Raw genomic sequence first — 14235 nt, 5'->3', positions numbered from 1 at the left:
ATTGTAACTTTAGAATTTACTCTAAATAGGGTATGATAGTGCTGGGGGAAAGCACTCTGGAGGGAAGTGGAACATGTCCTGACAGACTAACAGCCCAAACAAGTCTGTCTTGGATGAAGTACAGCCAGCACGCTCCTTAGAAGCAAGGATGGCAAGGCTTCATCTCACATACTCTGGATATGTTCCCTGAAGAAAGACCTCATGCTGGGTGAAGTAGAGGGAGGGTGGGAGAGGGCACACCATTCAGGAGCTAGACCCACCCAGTGGTCGCAGTAATGAGCTCATACACGGCAGAGTCTGGAGGATGGTGCAGGACCCTGATGGCAGTGTTTCATCCTGTTGGTAAGTGGGGTCGCTTTGAGTCAACCACCTTGACGACAGCTAATAACATGTTTGTGGGAAACCAAATGTAATCATCTTTTATGTAGAATTGTTACCTGGAAAGGGGTTATTCTGTAACGAAAAGTTTTAGAAGAAAGCATTTTAAGATTTCTTTGATTTCATGAAATACTCACTAAAGAGCTGAACCACTGGAAAAGCCCATGGTAGTTGGTTATAGGCAAAAGTTATGGGGGGGGGGGGGGGGGGGGGGGGGGGGGGGGAGAAGGGTGCAACAATGAATGAATGGAATTCCAGAATCTCTGTAGATGTTCATTGAAATGAAAAATAAATAAAATATTTTTTAAAAAAGTTTGTGATTAAAACTGAAAATGGGACTCTGGAAAATCAGACCCAATTTTCTCAACCCTAGATTACTTTACTATGCAACCTCACACCCAACCTCTAAACCAAGGGAAAGAAATTTTTATTCTAAATGAATCACCATGCCATCACACTACTCATTAAGTATCATCTAAGACATGGGGATTTTCATGGTATCTTGGATGCCAAGACTTGAACATAAAAATTGCAACAAAGGGTCCAATGAAGATTCTGAAGAGGGAGTAGAAAAATGCAAGGACTAGAATTTTCTTCACTATAAGAATAGAGAGCTCTAGTGGCCCAGAGGCAAGAAGCTGCACTGGAATCCTGAAGACACACAGTTTGAAACTATCTACGAGCCACTCTTTGGGAAAAGGATGGCAAGCTCCTCCCATGCAATTAACTGCCTCTGAAAACCAGCCAGAGGATCAGCTATGGGTTAGTTCTGACTCGATGGGACACAACAATAAGAGTAAGTTTTGAAAGTGGGGGAGGGGGGAAGCATTAACAGTCCTCTTAAAAGTTCATATTTTTTAAAAATTTTATTAAAAGTTCATATTAAAAATGAAGGGCCCTTTTAAAATAGTCTATCAAAGTTACCAAAAGAAGTTAGTGAATTTCTTTTAAGTAAAAGGAACATGATCTTTTATACATAAAACAAAACTAGGGTTTCTTTGAAGAATTAAAAGGTTGTCTAGCAAATGAGAGTAAGTTGAAAGTGGGGTGGGGTGAGGGGCAAGGGCAGTTTTGTTTCTAGAAAAACAACAAAGTTAAACTAGGTTGAGCTTAATACAGTTAAAAATCATTGATAGAGAGCACTTACCTTTAGAGGCACTTGTGCGTGGAGGTCAGGTCCGGTAATCCAGAGGGAATTGCACTGCTGGAAAGCTCAGGTGACCTGGTGGGAAGAAGCTATGCTGCAATCCCAAAGGCCTGCGATTCGAATGAATATACGAGCTGTTCTGCTGGACAAAGATGGGCAATCTCCCATGCGATTTGCTGCCTCTGAAAGCCGCTTGGAGGTTCAACTATCGGTTGGTTCCAAATCGACAGCACATAGCCACCCAGTGGAGGGTAGTGAGTCAACTGTGAATTGATTCCAACTCAACACCATTGAGTTTGAGTTTTATTTAATGTATTATCACTGGTGGCTTAGTTAGGTAAAGAGCCAGCTGCTCCATGGGAGAAAGCTGAGCAATCCCCTCCTGTGAGATTTACTACCTCCGAAAACACACAGAGGGTCAGTTCTGACTAAACAACAATGTAGACTTCATTCAGTATGTGCTGTAGTATCTACACCGTTACATTTTCTCTCAGTGATCATTCAGTTACCTGGAGCAGTTCCTCACCATGCAAACTACCCAGTTATACTGATTATCAAACTGTGATTCACCAAATGAGTTTAGTGATAGTTTAACCGTCATTTTTTTAAACGAAATAGAATAAAAAATATCAGTGTATCCAAGGTAATGAAGTTAAGTATAATTTTATTTTTGTTTCAATTTTCACTTCAGTTTTGTTTCACTTAAATGTATTTTTAAGATGTATATATACATCTCTCTGTGTTTATATAGTACAGATATGCATATTTGTACATAGGGTCGCTATGAGTCGCAAACGACTCGATGGCACATAACAACAATAACAACATATAAATCTAAAACGTGTAACCTGAGTCACAGTATGACATCTAATTCCTACTGTGGACCACAGTAAAAAGTATATATTTGAAAACCCCGGGCCTAGGAGAATGTAACCAGTTTTCTTGAATGTTAATACCACAAAAGATAGTAAGAAATTATCTAGTACAACATGATGAATCTAGTTTTATAAAGTTAGGAACAGAGCTTTACTACGTACGTGATTTGATTACTGTCACATAGCTAGGTCTTGACAGACCTGGGACTAGAACATGAGCTTCTTGGCACAATATGTTACCCTGTCCTTTCTCCCACACATTTAACACGTTGCTGCAAATGACAGCAAAATGTGTTTCTAAGCACAGTCATCAATTTAAAAGTGTGAGGTAACATGTTAAATGAAACCACTTACATCCACCTCCTTGTCACATTGAATTCTCCAAATAATGAAGCCATTAAAATATATGCTTTTCCAGAGGCAAATGATATATAAAATCAGAAACTATGTCACCTGAAATGCTTGCTAGTCATAGACTAAATTCTTTTTCTTCCTCCTCAACCTCTCTGGAATATAAAGTTTTGTTCCTCTCTTTTAGACAGGGTCACTTACATCCCTGGTTTGTGACAAGAGAATTTCTCTATTCTGGATTTAGGAATATATGCCCAAATTAAAAGGTTTTCGTGTTGATAAGGAAAAAGTCACTTTGAAATCCAGGAACTTATTAGCATAAATTACATTCCAGCTGAATCAGCTGCTAAAAGCTTCATTTGAAAAATGTTGCACTAGTTTATATATTCCTTCCTCTCTTATGCAGAGTTCAAAACATAATCATGTTTCTGTGTTTTGTGGAAGGAAATGTGTCCCAATTCCACTGGAATGCTCCTTGGGTTGGGAATTAAAATTGCCCTCCCAGAAACCTATGCTGGTATTCATGATTGTTCTTATTTGGGTCAGCTACTTAAAACACTTTGCCTCTTTGAAAACCTAAGTGGCTGGTTTCCTAGGTATGAACCTTACAAAATCAGCAGCTAGGTGATGATCTTCCAGATTTGGCTCTTGAGTCACATGTGTGACTTATAAAGGCGTGCAATAATAATAACAGCAGTAATAGTTGCTCTAACAACTAATATGATGAGATCTGTTACACACTGAATAGCTGTAGTTATTTGAAACCTAAGTTCTTGCATCTAGTGTCAGGAGTGGAAGTAGCTTGGCCATTCATGTTTGGGAAGGAAGTCCATTTGATACCATTCATGGGACAAAGCCCCCTAAGATGTTACCATACAAACTACTGTCACGTGTATTTTGTACGTTTGGTAATGATGACTGTCCCCAGTCGGTTATTCTCATATTAGGACACTTTTCTGCTTTTACTTGTCTCCTTATAGGTAAATAGTTGATATGTTGTTGTTGTTATGTGCCATTGAGTCACCTTCGACTCATAGTAGCCCTATGTACAAAGTTCTGAAGCCTGCCCCATCCTGAGACAGTGTCATTGACTCTGATACATTTACCCCCATCCCCCCAGTTCCTGAGTCAATCCATCTCCTCTGGGGTCTTCCTCTACTGCACTGTCCCTCCACCCGTCTGAGCATGATGCCCTTCTCCGAGAACTGGTTGCTCCTGGCCATGTGCCCAAAGTCTGTGAGATGGAGTTTCAAAATCCTAACCTCCAAGGAGAAACTTGGTTTCATCCTCTCCACGACAGACCTGTTTTCTTGGTGGTCCATTGTGTGTTCAAGACTCTTCACCAGCACCATAACTTGAAGCCAGCAATTCTTCTGTCATTTTTGGTCATTGTCTAGCTCTCTGATGCAGAGTAAATAATTGCAAAGACCTTGGCCTGGATCAGTTGATTTATAAAGCCTAAACCTATTGACTACTGTGAGCTAATTTGTACAGTCAGTGTGTGAACCTATGGAACACCTTCAACCAGGTGGATTGATGCAGTGATTGCAACAATGGGTTTTAGTATGTCAAAGTTTGTGAGGTTGGCACAGGATAGGACAGGCTTCAGATCTGTTTATAGGGTTGCTATGAGTCATACTCGACTTGATGGCACCTAACAATAACAACATGCAAGAGTCTAAGAAGCCATGGTGCAGCAGTTAAGAGTGGCATCTAACTGAAAGTTTGGGGGTTTAAAATCACCCAGAAGTCCTGAGGGAGATTTCATCAGGATTGCAGCCTAGAAAACTTGAAGGAGCAGTTCTGTTCTGTCACTTGAGATTGTTGTGAATTGGTGTCCACCTCACCCAACAACAACAGTGCAAAAATGGAGCAAAGCTGGAATGTTGTTTTGGGGGGGGGTTTTATGGTGTTTTGTGTGTGTGTTTCCCCAAAATTTGCTTTCTGTAATTGGGTGATATAATTGAATCACAGAACATTGTTTTAAAACTGTCCATACAATCCCACAATTACTGTCACGTGAAACAGAATTATGTTCGCTGCTTGAAATCTTGATAAGGTTTCTAAGTGACTTTCCTGTTATTGTAGTACTCCTAGATCAAATAAATACCTTCAAAATGCCTCTGTCTCACCCCAAAAGCCTCTAAAACCAGAGTGCTTTCTCCCACAGGAACTCCTAGACCTCCTAGGGAGAAAGGGACAACTAGCTGACTGCCTGCACGAAGAAGCACACACCAAGACATTGTTTAGTCCCTGATAGAGCAAAACACTGAAACTTAATCCTTGAGTTTTCCATTACCAAGTGTCCACATTCCAGGTGGCAGGCTGCTCCACAAAGCATATACCTTTTCAGGATCATACTTGAGGAGGTTTATAGGATAGTATCAACACCCTTGGCACCTGCAGTCAGGAAATGAGAAAACTATTTGCACTGGGAAAATCTGCTGTTGGAGAACTCTCAGAGTGTTAACAAGCAATGATATCAGTCTAGAGAATAAGGTGCACCTGATCCAGACCATGCTGTTTGCAATTATTGCTACACATCAGAAAGCTGGACAATGAATAAGGATGTAGTGCTGGAGAAGAGGACTGATCATACCAAGGACCACCAAGAGAACAAACAGGTCTATCCTAAAGAGAGTGAAGCCAAGCTGCTCCTTGAAGGCAAGGATTTTGAAGATTTGTCTCAACACACTTTGGGCATGTTGTCAGGAGGGAGCAGTCCTTGTAGAAAGATCATGCTTGGAAGGGTGGGGGCACAGTGCAGGAGAGGAATATCCAGGATGAGATGGATTGGCGCAGTAACGAATAATGGAGCTAGGTGTGTCGGAGACAGTAAGACTAGCTCAGGATAGGGCAGGCTTCAGAGCTGTTGTACAAGGGTTGCTATAAGTCACAGGTGACTCATTACCACATAACAATATTTAGGCTCTGCTCACTATATTGAGCAAGTTTGAGTTCTTAATTTCATTTCTATAAAATATGGATACGATATACTTGGATTTACTAACAACAGTAACAGTAAACTTACCTCTTGGTGTGGTTAGAAGGATTAACTAGGTTGAGATAGATTAGATAGATAGCATTAAACAGTACCTACTTGATACATGCCAAGTGATCATAGTTTTGGCTTTTTACATTAATATTCCCGTAAAACCAATTCTTACCCAGTTTAGGTACAAGTGATAAATAAGCCTTCGAAGCCTTCTACTATGTTGTTTCTCTCTCAAGTGTTTGTAACAATTCCTCATTTGTGTGTATCTGGAAAACTTAAATAATTTCATTTTCAGTGGTATTGTAGGTAATAGGTTTATTACATTACATAGATAATTAGTAATCAAGAAGCACTGAGATGAAATCTGTTCCATCAAAGAGAGAGTCTCATCTCAATCTGCACAAATGCACTCTCACATATGCACATGGAGCAAAATCTAAACATCCACAGTCCATCATGTCCCTATCACCGTGACCTTCCTCCGCTCCTTCTGTTGGCTGTCCCAAACTGTGGTCCACTGTCAAGACTTCAGCACCTACACAGCTGACACGAGACAGCTATCTTAAAGCCCTCAGGAGTGACTGCCGCTGACCTTTTGAAACCACGCAGGGGGATGATGTCATAGACTGCCCATCTCCAGTGGAGATGTGTGGCAAGTCCATGAAAATGTTTTGCAAATGAGCACCTCATTCATTTCTTTCTTTAGTCATTTAATCTCAGCTCTTTTTTTTTCTTCTTGAGTGCTTACAAGAAATCTGTGCCAGGCTTGAATCCTAGGTTTACAGAGGGAAAGCAGACAAGTGCCTTGTCTCCCTTGGAGCTTTCCTTCTAGAGGGGGAAGTAAGTTAAAAAAATCAAATCTGAAAATCGCTCCAAAAGTTTTTGTTAGTCACCATCACCCTGTCTCTCAGTTTGTCCCACTGTGATGCCTTACAAGTTGCTATCATGCTGGAAGCTGTATTGCGGATGTTCCAGATACCAGCAGAGTTACCTATGACGGACAGGTTTTATTAATGCTTACAGACTAAGCTAGGCTAAGAAGACAGCTTGGTGATCTACTTCTAAAACTTAGTGAAAAAGCTCTATGGATCACAACAAAACACTGTTCAATATACTATGGAAGGTGAGCCCCAGATAGGAAGGCGCCATTGCATTCAGACATCCCATCCTCATGTGGTCAAGAGAATAGAGTGGTTGTTGCTGTTAGGTGCCATCAAGTCAACTACCACTCATATGAACCTTGCCCTATCCTATTCCATCCTCATGACCTCTGATAGGCTCAAGCCCATTGTTATAATTACTGTAAATCTGTCTTGTTGAGGACTTTCCTCTCTTTATCTGACCCTCCACCTTTCCCAATGTGGTGATGGTTGTTTATGGTGCTGTCAAGTCAAGTATGACTCATAGGGACCCTGTGACCAGCTAACCTGAACCTTCCCCTATCCTGCGCCATCCTCATCAACTCCAGCACACTCAAGCCAATTGCTGAAGTCACTGTCAATCCAGCTAGATGAGGGTCTTCCTTTCCTTCACTGATCCTCCACCCTCCAAGCATGATGTTCTTTTCCAAGCAATGTCTTTGCCTAATTACATGTCCAAAGTGTGAAATACAAAGCTTCGCCATCTGTGCCTCCAAGAAGCACTCTGGCAGCACCTTCTCTAAGCCGTATCTGTTTGTTCTTTTGGCAGTCCACAGGATATTTGGAACTCTTTTCCAATGCCATAACTCAAAGGCATCAGTTCTTCTTTTATCATCCTTATTAATTGTCCAACTCTGATGGGTATCAGGTGATTGAGATGACACTGACTTCACTCTGGGTAAAAATGTATTCTGTTTTACATGGAGGTCACAGGTGACATAGCAATTGACAGTAACCTTGTGCCCAACCAAGAAACTCAGACCTGCTTTCTCATTGTTCAAAGTGCTTATTGAGAAATGTTATCTATTGGGGTGCCAGTAGCAAAGTTCAACCAAACAGCAAACAGCAAATGCTGGTGAGGTTATGGAGAAACTGGAACCCTTAATCACTGTTGATGGGAGTGTACAATGGTGCAACCACTCTGGAAGGCAGTATGGTGCTTTCTCAAAAAGCTGGAAATAGAAATACCATTTGACCCAGCAATTTCACTACTGGGAATATACCCTAAAGAAACCAGAACTGCCACCCAAATAGATATATGCACACTTATGTTTATTGCTGCAGTGTTAACAAAAGCAAAGAGACAGAAACAACCCTAGTGCCCATCAACAAATGAATGGATAGAGAAGCTGTGGTATGTTCACACAATGGAATACTACACAGCACTGAAAAATAAGGAATTCATATAATACAAAATGAGTGATCCTGGAGGACATCTGCTGAGTGAAATAGTCATGAAAGTACACATAGTTCATAATGCCACTGTTAAAAAACAGGTTGACATGGGCGTTGGGGGAAAACTAAGAAAAGAGGGGATAAATAAAGTACACTGCCTTGAAAGAGATGAGGGAAAGAATTGTTTAAAAGGAATATATGATAAGGTATTATTTGCATGACAACAGTCCAGAGTAAGTGGTGCATAGCAAAGTGGACTGGGGAGGAAGGTATTTGTGCAACAATGAAAGAACTGTTTTTGTCAAAGAGAAAAGTGAACTGGGGAAAGGTGTAGCGAGGAAAATGTGCAATGATGAATGAATGGAAAATCCAAACTCTGTAAACTTTCATTAAAATCTCAAGTAAAAATATTTTTTTTTTAAAAAAAAGAAATGTTAACTACTTTCCCTTCAACACAAATTAGCAAGTTCCCCTCCTGCTGAGATGTCTATATCTCATTCTCTTGTCAGGAACCAGCTGAATTCACAAAATGCTGTCTTGGGTCATAAAACTGCCACTTTTATCACACTCTTATTGTGGATCACTTTTTCCAGCACCCCAGATATACTAACATTCATAATATTTTGTTTTCCTAAGCTAGCCTTCATTCTACTGATCTTAATAGCACTGGTTCAGGAAAACACTAGTTCTGAATACCTGTGGTAAAAAAAAAGAAGCTTCACTTTTCCCATTGCCAGCAATATGAAGTAGGGGACAAGTAAGAGAAGCATGCCCTTTGCCCTGAGACACAGTCCTCAACTCTCCTAAATACCCCCTACTCAAGGTCATCTGATTGATAACATTCACATTCCTTCTTCATATCCTCAGTACATGTTCCTGCTTAACTACATTGCTAGGAAAAAACAGAAGCTAGTTCCACAAAGGAGCACCCACTGCTTCCATAGTTCTCTTGCCAAAACATGTCAAATCTCAAACACAAGGAAATATCAGACAAACACAAACTTAGAACCGCTAACAAGATACATGACCAGTACTCCTCAAAGTGCCAAGAGTCAAAAGAGAAGATAAAAGGGAGTAATTCATCACAGACTGAAATAGACCACAGGGGCTCGCCCACTCAGTCTCACTGCCATCGGGTGGGTGCAGGTACATTAGGATTCTAAGATTGTAAACCATAAAGTGAGGAGTCCGCCTACCTTTCTCCTGAAGAGCCCACTGGTGGATTCGGATGCTGGAGATGCCTGATCTTTGGATTAGCAGAGCAACTCGCTGTGGACTGTGTTTGCCACCGCAGCACCCTACACCAAGACGGCAGGAGAAGAAATGGATTGGCTCCTAGCACAGAAAAACAATTGCCTGAAAGTCAGTGAAATCGGAATTAAACTCTTATGTGAAGGCCCCAGTTTTGTTATCAGTATTTAACGAATATTAAACACTTGGGTTTAATAATTATGTAATGATGTTGTATGACATAACATTAGAGGAAGCTGGGTGATTGTAGAATATACAGAAACTCCTTGATTTCTACACCTAAAATTATGTCAAATAAACCTCCCCCCAAAAAGTGCCACAACACACATTTCCGTTCTTACTCCTTCACCAGTCTTTGTTGACTTCTTTTTGCCTCAAGATGAGTAAAAGTTTGAACTGTAGTCTGTATTACTTGGATGCACCAGTGATCAAACGAGTATGATTGTAAGACCAAAGTCAACAGGCTTGCTATTAGCCAGCTGTTAGGATAGGTGGCTCCCAGTGATGAGAATCTGGTCTCCCTCCTAACCAACAGCGCCTAAGTGAGGACTGGGCCTCTCTGGGAGCGTCAGGCCATCGCCAGCACCCTGGGGAGGCTCAAGAGGATTAAATTCCCCTCCAAACCCCTGGGTTTCCACCCGGTTGAGGCCAGCAGGATCTAGTCTTGGATTAGTCCTCTGGTCCGGGTTTCTCTCTCCGGGCAGTCACTATAGAAGAAGAAGGCGTGGAGGCGAAGCACCCTTAATACTCTAATGCTTTCAAAAGATGATTCAGGTTTTTGTGGTTTCATTAGCATTTGCAGATAGAAATACATTTTAAGTGGTATTATGCTAAGTAATTACTCTTACAGGATATGAAATTAAACACATTTTACTCAGCATGAAATTATTCTGACCACGTACTGAGTTTGGTGACAGCTTGAGAGTTTGGACAGTGGCTTGGGAAAAAGGGGACATACAATCTATGCATTGAGGGGCTAAGGAAAGGGGGAACCAACCCTAAATATTCCACCAAAGGTAAGTCCTTGTAGCAAAATAATTTTGGCTGGGTGGAATATTAAACCTGCTACTATAAATTTCACGCCTTCCATTCCTAAAGCAGATGCAGGGCGATGATGCCAAAAATTAATTGGGAATAATGCGACTTGCCTTGTGTACTCTATCCAGTAGAGGGCATAGCAGATAAGCGTTGTGTGTGTTGGTGACTTAGCTGGGGCTGATAAGGCTTGTTTGTAATTGCTTCTGTAAAGATATGTAACAGCATGCTTGGATGCTTATTTACATTTAGGAATGTGGTTCAGAATAGAAGGTTTAGATTTATAACTTTGTTTTTGTCTGTCAATACATGGGAGACTTTGGGCTGTTGCAAAGCATTCTATTTACCAATGTGCAGTGTTAAATTGCTGGATTTAATTGTTACAGTACAGTGAATTATTCTATTATTTCTTACTTACTTTTTTTAATATCCCAAGGAAAATTCAAACTTTGCAGGCTTTAGGGCAGGATCAAATGGCTCCGAGTATGTCAACGTCTCAAGAGCACATTATTTTCTTATTGGATTGTATTAACTTTACAGATGGAAATTTGAAGGAGAATTAGAAGGCTTAGAGATGGGAAATTCGAAGAAGAATAATGTCTTAAGATTTCTGGAGGGGTTAACTGGTAAGTCATTTTGAAATCTGTTGATGCTAATTCTCAGAGCAAGAGACAGAGCAGACCCTAAAATTATCAGGAATGGGGCATAAAATTGCTAAGAGGAAGAGAATCTTATGTCACACTCAGAACTGCCAACAGATTACTACTGTCTCCCCCCCTCGCTGACTACCTGTTATAATTGGCACAGGTTTTCTTTGTGTAAACTCCTAAAAGGACAGCTCTCCACTATCTAGGCAGAGGGTGTGTGGTGGTTCCAGTCAGTTTAAAGAACAAACAATCTCAGGCCTCTGCTGTGCATATCAGGACCTGAAGGGACAAGCAACATGACATATATAAACATTCATCCAGAAGCACTTTAACTTGCAGCTGAATAAAAATTATGTAATAAGACCAAGCTTAGAAGGCCTAGCTCATGATATAAAAAGGCTGACAAAAACAGCCAGAAAGGCACAACCAGAAGAGAATAAAATTGATGAATTGGACCTTCCAAAGATTAAATCCCTGTGCACAAACAGACAAACTAAAAGACCCAAAAACATTTTCCAACAGAGTGAAAAGAAAACCTACCAACTGGGTACAAACATTTGGCAATACTATCTCAGACCAGGGTCTCATATCAAAAGTTTACAGAATCCTACAGGGCCTCCACAAGAAAAGATTGATCACACAATTGCAAAATGGGCAAAAGACACGGAAAGACTTTTCACAAGGGAAAATATTTGGATGGCCAACAGACACATGAAGAAATGCTCAAAATCACTGGCAGTAAGAGAAATGTATATCAAAACCGCAATGAGATATCATCTCACCTGAGTAGCAGTGGTAAAGTTTAATAAGTTAGCAAGTAATAAATGTTGGAGAGGATGTGGTGAGATAGGAACTCTTATACCTTGTTGATAGAGCAAGGAAACGCTGCATGGTTCAAAATTGGGAAGGGTGTACGCCAGGGATGTATCCTATCTCCATACCTTTTCAACCTGTATGCAGAACAAATTATCCAGGAGGCTGGGTTCTATGAGGAGAATTGTGGCATCAGGATTGGTAAAAGATCTATCAATAATCTGCATTATGCAGATGACACAACCCTGCTTGCTGAAACTGAGGAGGACCTGAAGTACTTGGTGCAGCCTTCAATATGGATTGAGGGTCAATGTCAAGAAGACAAAGATTCACAGCATTGGACCAGTTGGCAGCATCAGAATGGATGGTGAAGAGATTGAGATTGTTCACAACTTTAGTTTGCTTGGCTCCCAGTCAACACTCTTGGCACCAGTAGCCAGGAAATGAAAAGACATATTGCAATGGGAACGTCTGCTCTTAGGGACCTCTCCAAAGTACTGAAGAGCAATGGTGTCACTTTGGAGACCAAGGTGAGTTTGATACAGGCCAAGGTCTTTGCAATCACTTGTGATACATCGGAGAGTTGGATAATGACTAGGGAGGATAGAAGAAGAATTGTGATGTCTTTGAGTGGTGATGCTGGAGAAGAGTATTGACTATACAACGGGCTACTAGGAAAATGAACAGGTTCTACCTGGAGAGGTTTAAACAAGTCTGCTCCTTGGAGGCAAGGATTCTGAAGCTTTGTCTGACATGCTTTGGACATGTTGCAAGGAGGGACCAGTCCTTGGTAGAGGGACAGTGCAGGAGAGGAAAACCCTCAAAGAGGTAGATTGATTCAGTGACTGAGGTAATCAGGGTGGGTGTGTCAGAGACGGTGCTATTGGCACAGGTAGAGCAGGGTTTAGGGATGTTGTACATAGGGTTGCTATGAATTGCAAGCAACTCGATGGCATGTAACAACAACAACAACATACTTTGTTGGTGGGGATGTAAAATGGTACAACCACTATGGAAGGCAGTTTGGCGTTTCCTAAAAAAACTGAACATAGAATTTCCATATGACCCAGCTATTCCACTGCTTGGAATATACCCAGAGACAATGAGAGCTGAGCCACAAATGGAGACTTGTACACCGATGTTCATAGCAGTGTTATTCACAATCACAAGGATGTGGAAACAGCCCAAATGTCCAATCACAAGAGTATGAGAAATTGTGGTACATTCTCATGATGGGATACTATGCAACATGAGGAAGCAATGATTTATAAATTTACTACAGAACTTGGGAAGGACTGGAATGCATTATGCTAAGTGAACTAACTCAGTCCCATAAGGAAAAATACTATAAAAGATCATTATCTTATAAATAGGAAGATAACTAGTAAAACAGGTATGAGGATTCAAGGGAGGGAGGGTAGGGGCGGAGAGGTGAGAGTGGGCGGGGGGTGGGTAATCATAGGGCCACACAATTTGATGGGTAGAGGGAGGGGTGGGTAAAGGAAATAGGAAAGATCTGGGGTGAAAAACAATGGATACAAACTTTGTTTTTTGGGTTTTTTTTATTATTTTGTGTGTGTGTACTGTCAAATCAGATCTGACTGGTACAGGAGGAGATGGCCCCTCCTTCTCCAGCAGAGCATCTGGTGGATTCAAACCACGTAACTCTGGGATTGCAGTGCAGCTTCTTGCCACTAGGCCATCAGAGCTCCCTTGGATACAAACTTTGTAAGCAAACCAGAATAAAATATAAAAATGTATTTAAAAAATTATGTAATAAAATCCAGCAGACAATGTTGTCATGTGCTATTGAGTCAATACTATCTAGCAACAGAACTGCCCCATCGAGTTTCCTCCGCTGTAATCTTTACAGAATCAGGACCTTTGTCCCGGCAAGCTTCTGAGTGGGTTTAAACCTCTGATCTTTCAATGAATAGTCACATACTTAACCACTATATCAACAGACAATAGTGTAGTTGGAAAAGATATATGCCTATGCTCTCCCAGGATTCAGTTATTTCCTGAAGGAGTGTATCAGGTGTTTAGGAGTGGGCGAGTGTTATAAATCCTACAAATTATGCACCCCTCCCCGACCCCTCGTTGTCCAACACACTTGGGGAAAGGCTCTTAGTGTCAATTCCAATGGTGTAGCAGTCTCTAAATCCCATCTCATGTCAGGTCTCTGCTTCTCTGTCTTGTGGTAAGCCTTGGTTCTCCACTGTGGCTGCGATGACTGTTGTTCCTGTAGGCTCTCTTGCTTCATTTTTTTCCTGGTGGTGAGGTTTTTTCCTTTCTGCTGCTGAACCCACTCAATTTAATGGCAAGGCTAGCCAATCCGCCCATCAACAAATGAATGGATAGAGAAGCTGTGGTATAGTCACACAATGGAATACTATGCTACATTGAAAAGCAAGGGACTCATGCAATA

Source organism: Elephantulus edwardii, unplaced genomic scaffold (genome assembly GCF_000299155.1).
Source record: "Elephantulus edwardii isolate Elephantulus edwardi_28Jun2011 unplaced genomic scaffold, EleEdw1.0 scaffold00140, whole genome shotgun sequence".
NCBI lineage: Eukaryota > Metazoa > Chordata > Mammalia > Macroscelidea > Macroscelididae > Elephantulus > Elephantulus edwardii.
The sequence above is the reverse complement of the archived record's forward strand: the minus strand, read 5'-3'. Positions refer to the sequence as shown.